The sequence below is a fragment of the Eurosta solidaginis genome, chromosome 1 (assembly GCF_040869045.1).
Source record: "Eurosta solidaginis isolate ZX-2024a chromosome 1, ASM4086904v1, whole genome shotgun sequence".
In the NCBI taxonomy this organism is placed as follows: domain Eukaryota; kingdom Metazoa; phylum Arthropoda; class Insecta; order Diptera; family Tephritidae; genus Eurosta; species Eurosta solidaginis.
In genome coordinates, this window is record NC_090319.1 from 201,565,884 (window position 1) to 201,584,122 (window position 18,239).

At 42.6% G+C, this 18,239-nt stretch overlaps 1 protein-coding gene and 2 pseudogenes across 4 annotated transcripts in view; all 3 read left to right on the forward strand.

Moving 5' to 3' along the window:
- LOC137236981 (trypsin-1) overlaps window positions 1-18,239 on the forward strand; it is a 709,096-nt gene that overhangs the window by 206,060 nt on the left and 484,797 nt on the right. The gene's annotated exons all lie outside the window — the stretch shown is intronic.
- On the forward strand, window positions 8,040-9,656 carry LOC137240611 (lymphokine-activated killer T-cell-originated protein kinase pseudogene; annotated as a pseudogene).
- On the forward strand, window positions 9,251-11,151 carry LOC137238767 (zinc finger protein 436-like; annotated as a pseudogene).

Below are 18,239 nucleotides of genomic sequence, written 5' to 3' on the forward strand. Positions count from 1 at the left end.
CACCACGTGCATGGATAGCTGCTACTATGCGGCATTAATCCAACTAAAATATTTGTTAGTTTTAGATCAGCTGCAATTGATCCATCAAAATCTTTCAATAGCAACAAATTCCATAAAAGAGATAAATTATTATAATTCTCTTCAGAAAACTCCATTATCCAATTAATAACTTATTCACTCCCGAATATTTTAAAATTTTTCCAACACTTCCAGTACTATACGTCTGTCTTTTCTGATTGTTTTGGCCCAATGAATCTTGATCATACGACTTAATCGATAAGGTTATATTAAGGAATCCCTCACCACTATCTGCACCCAATTTCAGTGTACATTAGCTACTCCTTGGCTTGCTTTAAAGTCCTTGATGAGTTTCTGCACATTCTTGCTAAATAGAAGTTCTTCTTCAACAACAGACTCCTTTCCTTTTTTCGATACAGTAAACTGGAACTTTTTAACATCGAAATGAGAATCAAGTGAATGATTTAACATTTGTAACTTTTCTATGAAGTTTGGTTCGATTATTTTTCTTTTTCTTGTTGACATACGCAGCGACCGAGCAATACCAAATGTAGAATTGGTTGACAGTCCAAAATGAGTACTTATTTGAGGTATACCTTTCGCAGATATTAAATATTCTTCTTTTGTTTCATTGGATGAAGAAGCAGAACTAACAGTGACTTGAATGGGTTTGTGATTTTTCTAGACAATTTAGTTCCACTGTGCTTTTTGGGACCTGATTAATCAACTTTTTCGTAATAATATCTGCTGCCCAATAATTGATAAACAACTTGCACATTTACGGTTCAAATAATTTAGTTTACTTATTTCTTTTTTGATTGACTAGAAAACTTAATGTCTTACACAATTTACATTCACATGAGGTTCCAGCCCTTGACCGAGTGTTATACGGAATATGGTAGTCGGAATAATCGGGTACTTTTTTTCTTCAGATACAACTTCTTTCTATAATTTCCACACAATGCTTTCGGCACTCGCTCGTCACTGCTCCTATACACAACATGTTCATTTATTTTCTGTTCTAAAGTAACAGTTATTTCAAAAAAAAATCCTTTTCATTGTTTTACACTATAAGTACAGTTTCAACCGATTTTCAGTGTGAGATAAGTGACAGTTTTTTTATGCGTGATTATTTTCATTTTAATAGGAACGATAATGTAAAGAAATTAAAATCCGGAGTAATTTCAGTCTTCTTTTTCGCTTTAAATCAAACTCAAAAACACTTAACATATCATTTTATTTCAAACTTCTTTTTATATTTCAACAAAAGCATACTTGATATCTAAAAATATTTCAATAAACAAGTGAACAAGTGTATTTTTGTGAAAGTATTTCACAATAAGCAAGCAATTAGTACCTGAATGTAGCATCTTATTACATGGATCCTCGACTTATACTAAAATAAACGTAAACAAACCAAATGCTAAAAGCTTACGTTTACATATTTTAATTAACGGTAAAATTTGTGTTATCTTTATAAAAATAATATTTAAACAATGCATATTTCTGCATATTTGAACCAAACAATTTTTTTTTATGTAATATTTTCAACCCGATTATAAAAAAAATTACTTTTTTCAACCTAACAAAAAAACGACCGATCAGATGATTTTCATTTGAGTTTTTATATCATCTAAAAGCCTTCAGAAATCATGTATCATACCCAGATTGCTGGCATTTTACTTTTTATTATCGGCTAGTCTCAAACCTACCGTGCCCTAAAGAGGGTAAAGAAGGGAGGAACCTTTAGATACACTAGGTCAACGAACTGGACTAAATTCCAGAAACAGGTAGAAACAAAACTGGGACAAACAAACTGGTAGAAACAAAGAGTTTGCCAATGTGGAGGAACTGGAAGGGTCTAATGAATTCCTAACAAGGACGCTTATGACCGCGTATAACCCTCTAAGAAGATTCAGAAGAAAGCAAAGCCGCCATGGTGGAGAAATGAGCTGAGTCTTCTAAGAAGACAGGTAGGTAAAAGAAATGTTTAAGCTAGCAAAGACCGCGGAAAGCGAAGCGTGTCGCGACAAACACAGGGATCTACTGAGGATCTACAAACGTGAAATTTCCAAGGCGAAGAGAATCTCATGGGAAAGTTTCTGTACGGACAAAGAGTGCTCTGGCGAAACAGCACGGCTGAAAAAAGTCCTAGCAAGGGGAAACATAATCCAGGGGCTAATAAAGAAAGAAAAGGGGGAATGGTAACGTAATAGTGAAGAATCCCTTGAGGTGCTTTTCGGTACACATTTCCCATCGGCGGATGGTTTAGAAAAGCCAGCAGACAGCACTGACACTTCGATCACGGAGCGGACAGTTCCGAGCTTGGTGACCGATACCAAGATCGTATGGGCAGTGAAGACGTTTTCTAAGTTTAAATCGTCGGGGTAAGATGGTATATTCTCGGCCATGTTATACCTTTCAAGTAGAGTGGTCGCGGAATGGTTTAAAATAATATTCGATGGGTGCATAAGGCTGAATCATGTACGGCACTCTAGGAGAACTGATCGTATAGCCAAAGGCGGGCAAGATCGTTCACGTGTATCCCAAAGACTATAGACCCATTAGCTTAACATCATTTCTGCTCAAAACCTTTGAAAGTCTGAAAGATGTGTGCATAAAGTCCAACGTGGACGAAAAGCTGCTTTCCACAACCCAACATTTGTACACGAAAGGCAAGTCGGTAGACACCGCATTGCATAGAGTTGTAATAAGCATAGAGAAAGCCCTGGCATATAGGATGGATCGGCTGAATGTTAAATTGCAGGAAGATTACATCACAATGAGGATTGTACGAGGCCACGAAATCAGTGGACAAGGGCACGCCGCAGGGTGGGGTGCTATCACCTCTGCTGTGGACGCTGGTCATAAATCAACTGCCCAGGCGATTCGATGAGGGACCCTTAAATTTTACGCTTCGGAATATGCATACCTGGGCATCTTATACTGGGTTGAAGGTCAACGCGGAGAAGAAGAATATGGTCTTGTTTACAAAGAGGTACAAGGTCCCAAATTGGACAAGGCCTAAGTTAGGAGGGGTGACTCTACAGGAGAAACCTTGCACAAAATATTTAGGAATCATCCTAGACAATAAGCTGTCATGGTAGCTCAACGTGGAGGAGAGGGTGAAGAAGGCCTCACTAGCACTTTATGCATGTAAAAGAATGCTGGGGTGTACGTGCGGCTTATCGCCCTCTTTTTCTCATTGGTTTTTTACCGCGGTTGTAAACCCTATTCTATACTACGGAGTTCTTTTTTGGTGGAAACCAACACAAAAAACAACCTACCTCAAAAAATTAGAGGGGGTATGCAGACTATCAATGCTTAGCATTACGGGAGCCCTGAAAACAACCCCGATGGCTGCACTGTGTGCCATTCTGCACATTCTACCTGTAGACGTAGCAAAGAACATAGCGTTAACAACTGCAAACAGGCTCGGTGCCTCTGGTCAGCTTGAGCGCCGACCATACGGCCACAGTAGTTTAGCGTCATCAATCACAAGACGAACAGACTACCTGATTCCCTATCTGTGCTTCGAGGGAGATCTTAAGGCTACAATAGAGGTGGACGGTTGGCACAAGGAAGTTCAAATGGCGGACGAGGCATGATTGGAGACTGTATCAAAGTTTTGATTTGACAAAATATAAGTTGGATGGAGACTACTCGATTCTTATTTTCCATGGTGCAAATAAAACACGATTATTCCACCTTCAGCCCGACGGTTCGCCAAATTCCCTTGGCATTTTCAAGGGCATAACGCTATATTTATTTTTTTTTCCAAAAAACAACAAGGTACATAAGTTTTATTAATTTTACATGTATATAGTTGTATGACAAATAAAATGTGGTGGTTGAAATTATATTAGAACATTTAAAACTGAACTAAACAAACAATCAACAGTATAAAAAAATGGAAAGAGATCGATACCATCTTGTTTGGTACACTTGTCACACTGACACTGACTACTTGAGTTCACAATTAGTATTGTGCACGAAACTTCGGGTTGATGATGGGAAAGTTCGACACTACAGACGCCAGCCGAAAAACAATTATTTAGAAACTGGACTTGCCGTCTGTTACTTGAAGGGTTTAGATTTATAATAACGATTTTTCGAAACTGAATAGGTTTTTAACCGGTTTTGCGCTGTTTGCCAAGGGATTCACAAAAAAAAAACTAAGCTATGTTAATTGGGGAATGCCCCGCTGATATCGAAGGGATTTCATCCTAAAACTTAGCAATATTAGTTAGGGAACGCCCTGCTGATATCGATGGTATTTCACACAAAAGAACTTAACACGGTTTATTAGGGAATGACCCCCAAACTCACTGAAATATACGTGTGATGTTTATGTTTCTGTGATATAAAATATTTGTGTGATGTGTAAATAAACGTAGTATGTATAGAATCTATGAATAATGATGAAAATATGGATAGGATTGGGTAGTACACGTCATACACAAAATAGCGTTGTTCTGGTTGGATGTAAGCTACTTGATAACGCATTTATTCACGTGCTGGATTGCGCAAGAATTAATATGGATATCTTTCAATTAATTAAGTGATTAATTTGGTTTATCACTCATTGAATTAGAACGGCTAAAGAAAAACAAAATCAAGTTTGTTGATTTGCCTCTGTTTGCGGGGGGAATGTGGCGCCCAGGTCATGGGGCGCGATCGCACGCAAATAAAAGAAATAGAAAAGAGAAGAATTAGTACCGATTCGTTACAATTTATTTATAAACGATAAATATTTTACAATAATTATTTATACAAGTGAAGCACTCACAAACTTCCTGGACGTCAGGAAGTTTAATTAATTTCACAATATAAATAGCAATTCCGAGTGAATATGCCGTAGTGCAGTTAGGAAGAAATTAATCGAATTACCAAATGCACTTAACACGTTCAAATGTATGCCAGTGATTAATTGCAAATAGAAAGTTAAAAATTAAAATTTAAGTGACAATGGCAAGAAGTTTAATTATACGAAATAAGTTCACTTGGCAGTTCACAATTTAGAACACAGTTTAAATTTTACGATGTACACTCAAAAAAAGTTAGGAAACTCACCTTGGGCTGGCTGCTGGCTCGTTGACGTTCCAAAATAGAAAAAAGGATTTAAAAACGAAAAAGGTCCGCACCACCTGCCGATAGGTAACTTTCGTCGAGTTTTTCCCCTTTGAAGTTGGCGCTCGGCGGGGGTGGGCCGTTACCGGTAAATAATAATATTGCCAAAAAATGTGCATTAGGGTGGTAGTGAATATTTAGGCTGATGGCCTAAACATGCCGGCCCCCTTGCGGCGAGCAACTCGAAAGAGCAAAAGAAAAAACTGGTGAGTACGCCAGCAACCTTCCCAAGGCAGGATAAAATAAGTAAATTAAAACTATGATGTGTATGTATCGTTGGATCGTAAGTACGATCTCCGGCTGACATCCGTGCTCGCAGTAATGCAGCCTCGCTGAACTGTGGATGAAAAAGAAAAGCGTTAGTATTCAAGTACGTGGGGTTGCTTGGTTTAAAATGCACCTTGTGGTATAGTTTAAGGTTTTATAGTGGGTGGGCTCCGGACACGACGAGGCCGAATATTGTGGCTTGGGTGAGGAGCAGCTTCATGAACTGGAATGGGGCCGCTACCGACGGGTCCAGATTTGCCGTGGGGTTTAACCTGGCATAGTTTGCTATTACGGTGGCTTGGGTCGTGATCTTTCCCGCTACCCCATACTTCCCTCGAAGAACGATGGTGCACCTCGAAAGACGTGCGGTATTGTTACGCTCCAGGTGTAGATCCTTGCACAAATTGGCATCGATAATGCTGATGGGAGCGCAGGCATCTAACAGGGCGCGGACCAGGTGTAAACGGCCTCCTGCCTCAATTCGGACTATGGCTGTCGGCGCGATGGCGATCAATGCTCGAGTTATAGTCGGTGCCGCTAAATTGTCCCGGAGTCGACCACTTCTGAAGCCGGTTGGGGTTGTTGTTTGGCGCGCGAGGGTGGTTGTGGTACCCTCCTTGCATGGTTGATACGGGGCCGCTCTGCCAGTGGAGCGTCGGGTCGAGCGGAACGGACGCGGCTCCGCGCCGCCCCGGCGCCTACTGGCATTGCGGTGCGATGGGCGGAAAGGACGGGTCTCCGCGCCATCCCCGTGTTCTATGTGTCTCTGATTGCTTTTCTGCTTCTCATGCTGAAGCAGTGGTCGGAAGGATCGTGCTTCTCCACTGGCCGTTGGGGCGATGGCTAAGGCGGCTGCACTTCTCGTGAACTCTTCCATCTCCTTCTCCTCCTCTTCTACCTGTTGGGCCCACGATCGTGTGTCCTCGGTGATGTTGATCGATAGCACCTCGTCGCTTTCGTCGTCGTCGCGCTCTTCGCAAGGGATCGGGGGTGGCCGTGCTTGCTCGTCCTCCATGTGAAGCGTAGTGTGGTGTGGTTCACGGCAGTGGCGGCAACGGTCGTTGCTAGGGCATATCTCTAACCGATGGAACGGCGATAGGCAATTGGGGCAGTACCGGTGTATTAGGACGGCCCGGAGGCGTTCTTCTGCCGACATTCCCCTGTACCGCGGGCATAGTCGTATGCCGTGGTTCTTCTGGCACAACCGGCAGGAGACGGTGAAGGAGTCAACGCGTTGCTCCGTCTTGTTGCGTTTGACCGAGAAACCCGTCATTCTGGAACGGGAACTTGTTATTATTTGTTTTGCATTTTAAGGGAGTTGGGTGGCGTATGCGCGGAGAGTAAAAGCTTAATTGGTCGAGCTTGTGGTTGGCGTACTCGGGTTAAGGGTTTATTGGGATGAATAATCTGGTTAAGTTATTCTGCCGATGTAGTGACGTGTACTGGTTGAACCCACTGTTAGGTTTAGTAAACTTTGATTGACATACGCCTAAAATGACCTTTCGTTTTGAAATTAGTTTCATCAGAATGAAAATGCTGATATTGAAAGCCACCAACAGTAAGATTAAGAATTGTTAAATATAGACTTAGGGCAAACTATATTTTTTGGTGTTTGCCTAAGGCAGGCAATACGCGACAATATACGGTATATCACGGTAAACCCGTGTGTTGTCCCGGCTCCTTGTAATTGCCCTACAAAAATTTGGTCACAAAACTTACCCACGCCCATGCAAATGTGACTATGAATATAACTTATGAATGACTGTAAAATGACTAGTCAAATAACGTCGTGCAGATAAAATGTGCAACAGATGTAAAGAGGCCTTTATTCGCTATTTGGGAACACTCTTTGTGTTGATTTGGGCCATGTTGTGTGAGAATCACAAATTGTGGTGTGTTTGTTGATTTCAACACCACCCTGGCAGGGATAGCCTACACTATCGAGTGTGGTAACTTGTAGAGCTGTCAGCTGATAACTCTTCCACTCACTGGAATGAGGCAGTTGTGCGGTGCTGCCAATTTGGCAGCGTAATGAGACATAATGGTCATGTCATGTATTATTTAGGGAAAGCTCGCGTCAGAGTCCTGAAGCGACATAAAATTTATAGTCTTCGAAAAAGTTTAATTTCTTCCTTGTTTGTAGTATCGAAAGCATATATGACACTACGTTATTCTTGCTTGGAAATTATTTCGGTCTCGAGTGGTTCACCTTTTGTTTTCACCACAAAGTTGATTTTGAATGTGTTTTTATGCACCAAATTGTCAGACTAAAACAAAATTTTCATTTGTTGGAAAAAGGTAAAGTTGTTCGGGTACTAACACTAGAGTTTGTTGGATCCCGCGGATCCGACTTGTGATCCCATGGGATCGCGCGCAATGTGTACAGCGTAAGAAACGAAAAAAGCAAATGTCATCGAGTGGCAACCTTGTTTCGTTCATTCAAAAATGTCATTCATTCATGGGAGTGAGTATACACACATTTTAGAATGAATTTCCAGGAAACGTGGATTTTTTCTTATTCACTTGCTAGCTCGACTAATACCATCTTTTTCTCTTCTCTTTTCAGATTGCCGTCCATTTACATATAGTAGAAATATAAAACTGACATTCTAATCTGATGATACGAATACTAACTAATAATACTATTAGTACTGCGCAATTAGAAGGGGATCGTAAACGAAAATTTAAGGCCAATCCATTGATGAATTATTTTGTTTTACTAAGTACTGTAATAGGTTTACAAGCAATAAGATAGTAATCTCCGAAAAATTACCACAATGGAGACTCCACAACGTTTGAAACGAAATATACACTTGCAGAATATCCAGGAATTAAGTACACCTCTGCGAACTCCACCATCACCCTTTGTGAAGAATCTTGGCTATGGCACAGGAGTTAATGTCTATAAGTTGGAGCGTTCACCAAAATGTGGCCAAATGCGTTCACCATGGGCTGTGAAGCGTATTTCTTAAACGATACGAGCAAATAAAACACTCAGCTTTCTTCAATGCACGCATTCACGAAGAAGCAGAAATTTTACGAAAGCTATCTCATCCAAATATAGTTGGTTTTCGTGGTACTATCAAGGGTGCGGATGGTGTAGAATCGTTAGCACTGGAGTGTTGCAAAACGTCATTGGGCTCCATATTGGAAGAACCTAACGATGATAATTTAGGGCCATTGCCCGCGAAGTATACGCTTAAAATGATAGTTGATATGGCAAATGCTTTAGATTATTTACACAACAAAGCCAAATTATTACCCGGAGACTTAAAATCATTGAATGTTTTGGTTAAAGGCGATTTCGAAATGTGTAAATTGTGTGATTTTGGTGTAAGCTTACCATTAGATGAAAATGGAATAATTGATTTCACCAAACATCCACATTTGCGTTATGTAGGTACAAATATATGGTGCGCACCTGAGGTCATAGACGAATTGGAAATTATTGATTGTAAAGCTGATATATTTAGTTTTGGACTAGTTATTTATGAAACCATTGCCCTTGTACCGCCACACACACAGATACATCTAAAAATGACGAGGAGTGTAACAATATGAACCATAATGACACGGCGAAAAGTGAATCGATTGATGAAAGTAGCACATCCATATCAGATCAGGATAATACAGATATACTGGAACAAGCATGTGGCACACGACCACCACTACCACAAACATTCGAATTAACAGACGACTTCAATGCGATAATAGAAATATTGTATTGTTGTACAAATGATTTGGCTGAAGATAGACCGACAGCTAAAATCATTTTGACCATGTTGACGACAGAAAAAAACGTCAAGGTTATGGCTAATTCTAATGAGTAGTGCATATGCATAATAATGTGTGTAACATATAAGGAGTTGAAAATAAAGTTCATCTATTGCAGGCAATGGATTGGGTGATATTTATAGTTATTTGACACGCATTGTAAAAGATCGTTCTTGGGATTATGCAAAGGAAATGTTCACCGATGAAACGCCTGAGGAGCTCATTGTGGAAAGTGTGCGCGCAAGACTGTTAGACTATTTGCCTCAAGAACTACCGTACAATTTGCAAAGCGCAATCGAGTATTATTTGGAGGAAAATGGTCACACCAATCCGACAGTCATTGGCGACAATGTTGTCAGCGACAAACCGAGCAGCAAGTACTCGATGGGGTTAGCGGAGAAAGGGTGGTGTGTATATACAAAGTTTGCGTGCCAATGATATCCAAATGTTGACTTCAAGTAAAAAACCCTGAGCAGTTGCTGCCGACTCGTATTTGCAGTGATTGTACACATAAACTTTTGCACTCGTATGATTTCATTGGTACAATACAACGTTCAGAATCTTTTATTGGCCAATATCAAAATACACAGTCCAAGGAAGAAAGGCCAAGCACAGGAGTATTTATAATTCCATATATAGAGGATGATAGTTGCGAAGCTATTGATGGTGTGTGCTTATTGGCCGAGAATGAGGATGATAAGGATCTAGCACAGGCTATTGAAAGCTCGCCTGACGAGAATGCGAATAATTGTAGCCTTGCTCAACAATCTGAGAAAGTAGATCAGGTTAAAGCAAGAAGCACTATATCAGCAGATGAAAATGTAAGCAACAGTACAAAAAGAAGTCAAGGGTTATCGATCGGATCACGATTGGGAACATTTGTGACATCTCACTGGCGGAAATGCCCACACTGCCAGCGGGTATTTGCCAGAAATATGACATTGGAAAAGCATATAAAAACTGCGCACACCAATGTATCTGCTGAGCATATCGCTGCGGTGGCGCCCAAGCCAACCGAGGAAAAGCCAATTGTATGCGAACTATGTCCACGTACTTTTGCACGTCAATTTGCACTTGAACGTCACGTTCGTGCAATGCATTCCGGTGATGGTGATCTAGAACACGATACAAAGTCAAAAATATAAAACTTATAAGCGTGAGATTTGCCCATATTGTGGACGTAGCTTTGCTCAAACTAGCATAATAATACACATACGACGTCATACAGGAGAAAAGCCTTATAGGTGTGATGAATGCGAAGAAGGATTTCCTCGTCGACAGGATTTAGTTGTGCATAAGAGACAGCATACCGGTAAACGACCGGCTGTTTGCCCCATATGTGGAAAGCCATTTATATGACCAAATAAATTATCAAGGCACATGCGAATACATACAGGACTACGACCGTACAAATGTTCAGAATGCGAAAAATCTTTTACACAATCCAATGATTTGCGCATTCATATCCGGCGCCATACCGGGGAAAAGCCTTATAAATGTAACGTGTGTGGTGATTCTTACATAAGTGGTACTGCACTTAAGACACATCGTATGACGAGTAATCATGCGCCGCCTGGTAATGTGCAAGATGATCCATATGCTAAATGTCGTTTGAACAAGATCATCAACTTTGAAATTACCTCATGATTGAATAACCCAAATGCTGAAGAAAGATCTCCATGTCTTGATGATTATTAATGAGGATTTACATAAACGCTCATTTTTCGATATACCTTCGATGTAAACCATGGTGAGACTGTAGTTTTTAGTAGCTTAATAACTAAACCAAATATTTAACAGCAAACATTTTTTTTTGTTGTTTTCTCAATAGTATAAGTAAAGTTTTTCAAAGAAAATAAATTAAAGCGCAATAAATGCCAGCGCTGCGGCAGCCGCAGCTAAGACGCAGATCAGGATCGTGTAAAACTCATTATTTCTCAGCTGTGCATAATTGCCATTCGGGTCACCTGGCCTGCCAAGCTTTTGGTGGTTGAGGTAGACCAGTGCCCAAACACAAAGATGATGTGGGTGAACGCGAATACAATCGTCTACTCCAGTCGTGCTCTGGAATGGATCAGTAGACTACAAGAAAATCTGTAACAAGGAAGCACGCTCACCACTTGACACTCCTAGCAGAGACCCAACGAGCTGCTGTCGCAAATCAGGAGCATATGTCAGGATTGCTGACATCAATAAGAAATTGCAAGGATATGCATGCAGAGCTTGGGTTGCAAATCTTTTCGAGACATTTTGAATAGTTTCAAGGTAAATTTTAATTTTTTTTTCCAAATTATTTTTTCGCAGCTGTTGGGACATATTTTTTTTCTTTTTGACTGCTTATTTCAGTGAGAGGTGATTGGCATATGGTACATAGCATGGAGTGTGCTGCTCAATCATGATGTGCCCGGGGCGAATACGATATTGGCATCAGGGTTGATGGCTGAGATGTGGACACACAATTGCATGTGCTTTCCCGACGCGAAAATATAACCCCAGCATTGGATCCGGAGGTAAATGAAAATTGTGCTGTCTAGGTGTCACCGGTTTGGGGTTTAATAAAGGTGTATATAGTGACCTATGGGTTGTCCCTCCTACCGTTTCTTCAATGCTGATACCTCAACGATAGGGCAGTTACGGTGACAAAAAGGGGAATTGTGTTGAGTTGCTATTGTGGGGTTGGTCATCGCCTCGAATGAACACTGGTACTTTGCGTTAACCATGTAGTCTTTGTGTGAAGAAAGGATATCGTTTACGGCCTCCTAATCCCCATTTAATACCTCGTATTTGTACGTAAAATCCGTTAACGTTGTTAATGGAGAACTGAGAAGAAAGAAAAAAATGTTCACTATGCCAACCTGCTCAGCATCGCGTTGATTAAATTCGGAAGTTCATCGAAGCCAATAATTAATAATCAAATATTATTACCTTTGCTGATGAAAACTGAGTATAGTTTTTCAATAATTTTTGGGATCATCCTTGAATCAGATTTGTTTATTTTAGGTGATCAATAGTCCTTTAACCATTTTCCATTCAGCCTTCTGACTGATTAATGAAGCTTCTACGTGTTGAAGTTTTACTTCTCATTGAAGATTTTATTTGGTCTGAGATATGAATCAGAAATGATTATTTAAGCATAATCACATTTAAGATACATTTTTTTCTTCTCGACAATAAATTAACTTTTGAACCTAAAATACTTTTGAATCGGAACGTTTTTAATCATCCTGGGGGATGATGTTTGAATGTTTTGGGTCGCTGGATATTCTGGTGGTGATATGAATAAATTTTTTCCCTTTTTTTTATCCTGCCTTGGGAAGGCAGCTGGGTTATGGGGTTTGTTGGCCTCGTTCGGGGTGAACGAGAGCTGGGTTATGGGGTTTGTTGGCCTCGTTCGGGGTGAACGAGAGCTGGGTTACGAAGTTTGTTAGAACGGTTGGGAGTTACAGATCTTCCACCCCCTCACTGGGGGGTGGTAGTAGGACCAATTTAGTGATTGGTCTGGTGGTTTGTCCCCTTGCCGTATCCAGTTCGACGACTCGAACTCGGTTATCGGGGCCATAATGAAGGTTGGCTATCCGACCTAGTCTCCATTCGTTAGGGGGCAGATTATCCTCCTTAATGACGACTAGGTCTCCCTGTTTAAGGTTTGATTGTGGATGCTTCCACTTAACGCGCTTCTGCAATTCGGTGAGATACTCCGTTTTCCACCGTTTGGTTTGATGCAGCGCCTTGAGTTTTTCCCATCGATTGACGAGTGATGCGCGATTCTCGCTGACGTCGATCTCGGGTGGCGGTAGTAGGTGGCCCCCGACTAGAAAGTGCCCGGGGGTAAGTGGCTCCAGGTTGGACGGGTCATTTGAAGATGGGCTTAGGGGTCGGGAGTTGAGACAGGATTCAATCCTACACAGGAGGGTGCTAAACTCCTCGAGAGTAAATTTATGATCCGATGCGATCTTTTTGAAATGAGTTTTGAAACTCTTGACCCCCGCTTCCCACAGCCCGCCCATATGAGGAGCAGCTGCTGGTATGAAATGCCATGTCAGGGTTTGGTGGGCATATTTAGAGAGGGTTTGGTTGCGCGCATCAACGAGGAATGCCTTGACCTCTGAGCGGAGAGCCCTTGACGCGCCGACAAAGTTCGTTCCGTTGTCGGAATAGAGGTTTTTCGGGCATCCTCGTCTAGCGACAAACCGGCTAAATGCTGCGAGAAACGCGGCGGTGCTGAGGTCGCTAGTCGCCTCCAAGTGGATCGCCTTAGTCGCAAAGCAGACGAATAGGCAGACGTATCCCCTAGACATGCGGCATCCTCGTCCGCTGTAAGACTTGATGTCAAACGGTCCGGCGAAATCCACCCTGGTGTGGGTAAATGCCCTGCTAAAGGTGGTACGTTCCGCAGGGAGAATTCCCATGAGTTGCGTGGGGGAACGTTTGCGGAATAGCGTACAGGCCTTGCAGTTGTGGATGATGGATCGGATCATGTTTTTGACCCGAGGTATCCAATACTACGTGCGTAGGAGCCGCAGCATTAGTTGGTTTCCACCATGTATGGAAATAGTGTGGACAAACTGGACTAGGAGACGGGTGAGTCGGCAGGCGTAAGGGAGGATCATCGGGTGACGCTCGTCGACGGCAACGTCCCTGGATGCGTTGAGACGGCCCCCCACCCGAAGGGCACTATCTTCGTCGATAACGGGGTCTAGGGAGAGGATCTCGCTTTTGGCCGCGATGGGTTTTCTAGCTCTCAGAGAGTTTATTTCTTCGGCATAGTGGTTGGTTTGGGATATCCTGATGAGGCGGCTAGTCGTAGCCTTGATTTCGACAGGCGAGATCTGGTGCGACTCTGCTTTAAAGGACGATTTAGTTTTTGGATGGGTTCTATTGGCGAATCTTACCCGCAACGCTCTTGATAGATCGGAAAACCGATCAAGAATATCCTCGCTATTTTTGAGGTTCGTTGCTGCATGCACTTGTACTCGTTTTTCTTCGATGTTTGTGTGGTACTCCTGTTCGCCTTGAGATGGCCATTCCGCCTTGCCTTCTTTCAGCCAAGAAGGTCCCTGCCACCACAAAGAGTTGTCAACTAGGTCCGTGGCTGGAAGTCCTCTGCTGGATAAGTCCGCTGGATTTGATGCGGACTCGACATGATGCCATGCTTTCGTTCCTACCTTCTCCACGATTTTTGTCACCCTGTGAGCTACAAATGTTGACCAGGAACACGGGGGTTTTCGAATCCATGCTAGGACGATGGTCGAATCTGTCCATAGGTGACTGTTAAATTTGCTTAAATTCAGGTTCTCCATCACGGTTTCCAAAGTCTCAGCCAGCAAGACGGCACCGCATAACTCCAATCTTGGTAGTGAAATTGTTTTTACTGGTGCCACCCTCGTTTTTGTCATGAGTAGACTAACGTATGTCCTATCGTTGATCTTAGCTCGCACGTAAACCGTAGCTGCGTAGGCTTTTTCGGACGCGTCACAGAAGCCGTGAATTTCTATATCGTTGGTTGGGGTGAAGTGCACCCACCGAGGTATACGAATCCGGTTAATGGCGGGGTACTCCTGCATAAAGGTTTGCCACCGATCTAGAGTGGTTTTGGATACCGGCTCATCCCAATCCGTCCCCTCCAGCCAAATGTTCTGCATTAATATCTTGGCTACGATGATAACTGGAGCAAGCCAGCCTAACGGGTCGAAGAGTTTGGCGATGGCCGATAGGATCGCCCTCTTTGTTAAGGTATCCTGGTTTTCGATTGGTTTCGCTGCGAAATAAAAATAGTCGGAATGCGCGTTCCAACGGATGCCTAGGGTTTTTACCATGCTCGCGTCCTCGAACTCCAGAAAGTCTTCCGTAAGCCTGTGAGGTTTGGGTATGCCCTGTAGTATCCTACTGCAATTAGAGGTCCACTTTCGCAGAGGGAATACTGCTGACTTTAATGCAGCTGTGATTTCATCGCGAGCCGCGATTGCTGCCTCGATGCTATGCCCCCCTGCAAGGACGTCATCGACGTACATACTGTTTCGCAAGATGTGCGCTGCGGTTGGCAGGGATGCCTCGACGTCATCAATAAGTTGATGTAGGGTTCTGATCGCTAGATAGGGGGCACAGTTTACCCCAAAGGTTACCGTGTTGAGCTCAAACACGCCGACAGGGTCCTCTGCTTTGAGTCGAAAAACTATTCTTTGGTATTGGGTTTGATTGTCCTTTACCCAAATTTGCCTGTACATCTTCTCAATGTCGCTTTTGAAGACGTACTTGTAGAATCTCCATCGGAGGAGTAGTATTGTTAAGTCAGATTGAAGTACTGGGCCGGTGTGTAGCACATCGTTCAGGCTTGTGCCATTGGATGTCGGGCACGACGCGTTGAATACGACAATTACTTTAGTCGTTGTGCTTTCTTCTTTGATCACCGCATGATGCGGTAAGAAATAGCAATCAGTTGATTGTGGTGGTACTACGGTGTGCACCTTAGACATGTGCCCTAACGTGACGCATTCTGTCAGTACCCTATTGTATTCCGTCTGTAGGGCCGGTGTCTTGGCTAGGCGTGTCTCGTTCCGATAGAACTGAGAGCAGACGCTCTTGAGAGATGGGCCCAAACAGACGGTTTTTGGGAAGCTTTGTTTGAATGGAAGGGCGACGGTATATCTTCCATCTGAATTCCTTTCCGTTGTGTTTTTATATAGTGCCTCGCAATAGGCATTATCTTCGGTCAGGGCCTTTTTTTTAGGTACGTTTTCAAGTTCCCAGAAAGCGGCTAGCTGCTTGTCTAGGCTAATTTCATTGAAAAAGGATACTCGTGTATTGGTTGGGTGAGGTGCATCTGCACGACCGGTTAAAATCCAACCGAAGACGGTTTCTTGGGCGAGAAGCGTATTTAGAACGTTCTTCCGTATACCGTTCAGTATTATCTGGGGGTAAATGTCGCCTCCAAGTATGAGGTCGACTGGTTCATTAATGAAGAACCTCTTATCCGCCAGAATCAGATCAGGGAACGCTTGCCGAGTCGTTGCGCTCACTTGGCAAGTCGGAAGGTCCCCTGTTAATTGAGGCAGGACTAGGGCCACTGTATTGATGCTTACTAAGGGGTCTCTAAGCGAACCTAGCGTAATCGCACATGATTCCTTTACCTGTGCAGATGGTGTATTATTTATTCCTGATACTTGCACATGCAGACGTTTGGATGGAAGGTTTATTCGCTTTTTTAGTCTTTCTGTTATGAAAGAGCATTCGGACCCAGAGTCTATCAGCGCTCTGGCAGAAAACTTTACTCAATTATAGTGTATATTGACACGTGCTGTTCCTAATAACACCCCTTTAGTGGTGTTAGCATGACACGAAGAGACGTTATTAGCATTATCTTGCCTTTTTTCAGACTCCATCCTTGCCCTAGCCTGTTGTGAGGTTGAAGGTGTATTGTCGGTGGTGTTTTGAGTCCACCTTCGAGTAGTTGTCTTTGGTTGTGCTGTCGGAAGATGGAGCAAGGTGTTGTGCCTTGCATGGCACGTGCTGCAATTAAATTGGCTAGTGCATCGTGTCACGGTGTGTCCACCCGACAGACAATTCAGACAGTAACTATTGTTCTTGACAAATTCGATTTTCCCTGACGTAGACAACCTACGGAATTTTTGGCAATTTCGTAATTTGTGCTCCGTACTGTTGCACATCTTACATGCCGATTTTGGTACGCTGGCTTGGTAAACCCCAAGTTTTGTAGAATTTTCCCTAGAATTCGAATTTTGACTTTTGGGTGCATTTGTAGTTTTGTTACCCCTAAGATCGGAAACCGTCTCTAATGTCTGGAAGCGATTGGACAGGAATTTGTCCATATCCTCCCATTTCGGGATATCTGTCTTCCGTTCTACGGTCTGTTCCCAAAGAGCCAATGTAGATTCAGGGAGTTTTGTGGAGCATAAGCAGGTTATGATTGCATCCCAATTTGTGATGTCAATATTATGACATTGTAGCGCAGAGATGCAATTGTTTATCTCCCGTTGCAATTTTTTGATTGAAGTTCGACACTCCTGCTCGACTGCCGTCAGATTAAATAAAAGTTTTAATTGTGTGTTGACGAGGATACGTTTATTTTCGTACCTGTCGCTTAGATTTTTCCAGGCGGTTGCAAAACCCTCGTTTGTTAATGAGCACCTGCCCACGATTTCTTTTGCCTCCCCTTGCGTTTTTTGTTTTAAATAATATAATTTCTCGACATCTTTCAGATCGGTATTATGGATGTATATCGCCGTGAACATATCTCTAAAGGCTGGCCAGGAAAGGTAGTCGCCTTTAAATACATCGGTGTCACAAGGTGGCAGCCGCATTTTATGTCCACGGCGTGAAGAGTCTTCATCCTTTGCTTCATCCTTGGCCAGCTGTGGGGTGATGGCTTCGGCTTCAGCCGCCACAGCAGACATGCATTGCAGGTAGCATGCGAAGCAACTTTTATTCTTCTTTCTTAGTGAGCTGAGCTCGTCTTTGGACAGCTCAGAATTGCTGAGAAGACTTTCATATGTGGACTTGGTCTTCTTCCATAGTGCCCTTAGCTCCTCTTGCAGTAGTGCAAGGGTGTGCTTGTTCCGAGATTCGGCCGGGGTGGAGTTGAAATCTTGTTCAAACTCGGCTATGGAATCAGCCAATCTAATATAAGTCTCAATTGATTTTATTAATTTGAATATCTTGATTCTTTAAAGTTGTCGAGCTTGAAGGCAAAAGACTTAGTGGCGTTGGTGTGTGTTCAACCGCAGCAAAAATTATAAGAGTGTTTTGTTTTTTGTACGTAGCCCAGCTATCAATCCTGCTGTGAGTAAAATCTAAAAAATACACGGATTTCAACTCCGATCGGATTGTATGTGTTAACACAGAAAGCAATCTTATGTGAATTTAGTGATAAGAAAAAATTGAATCAGATGTAAATCTTGACGTGGTGTAATGTGTGGCCAGTGATATGAACCACTTATAGAGATCCTCACGAGGATTATGTAAGCCACAGATAGAAATCCTGACGAGGATTTAATGTGTATACAGTGTTATAGATAGAAATCCTAACGAGGATT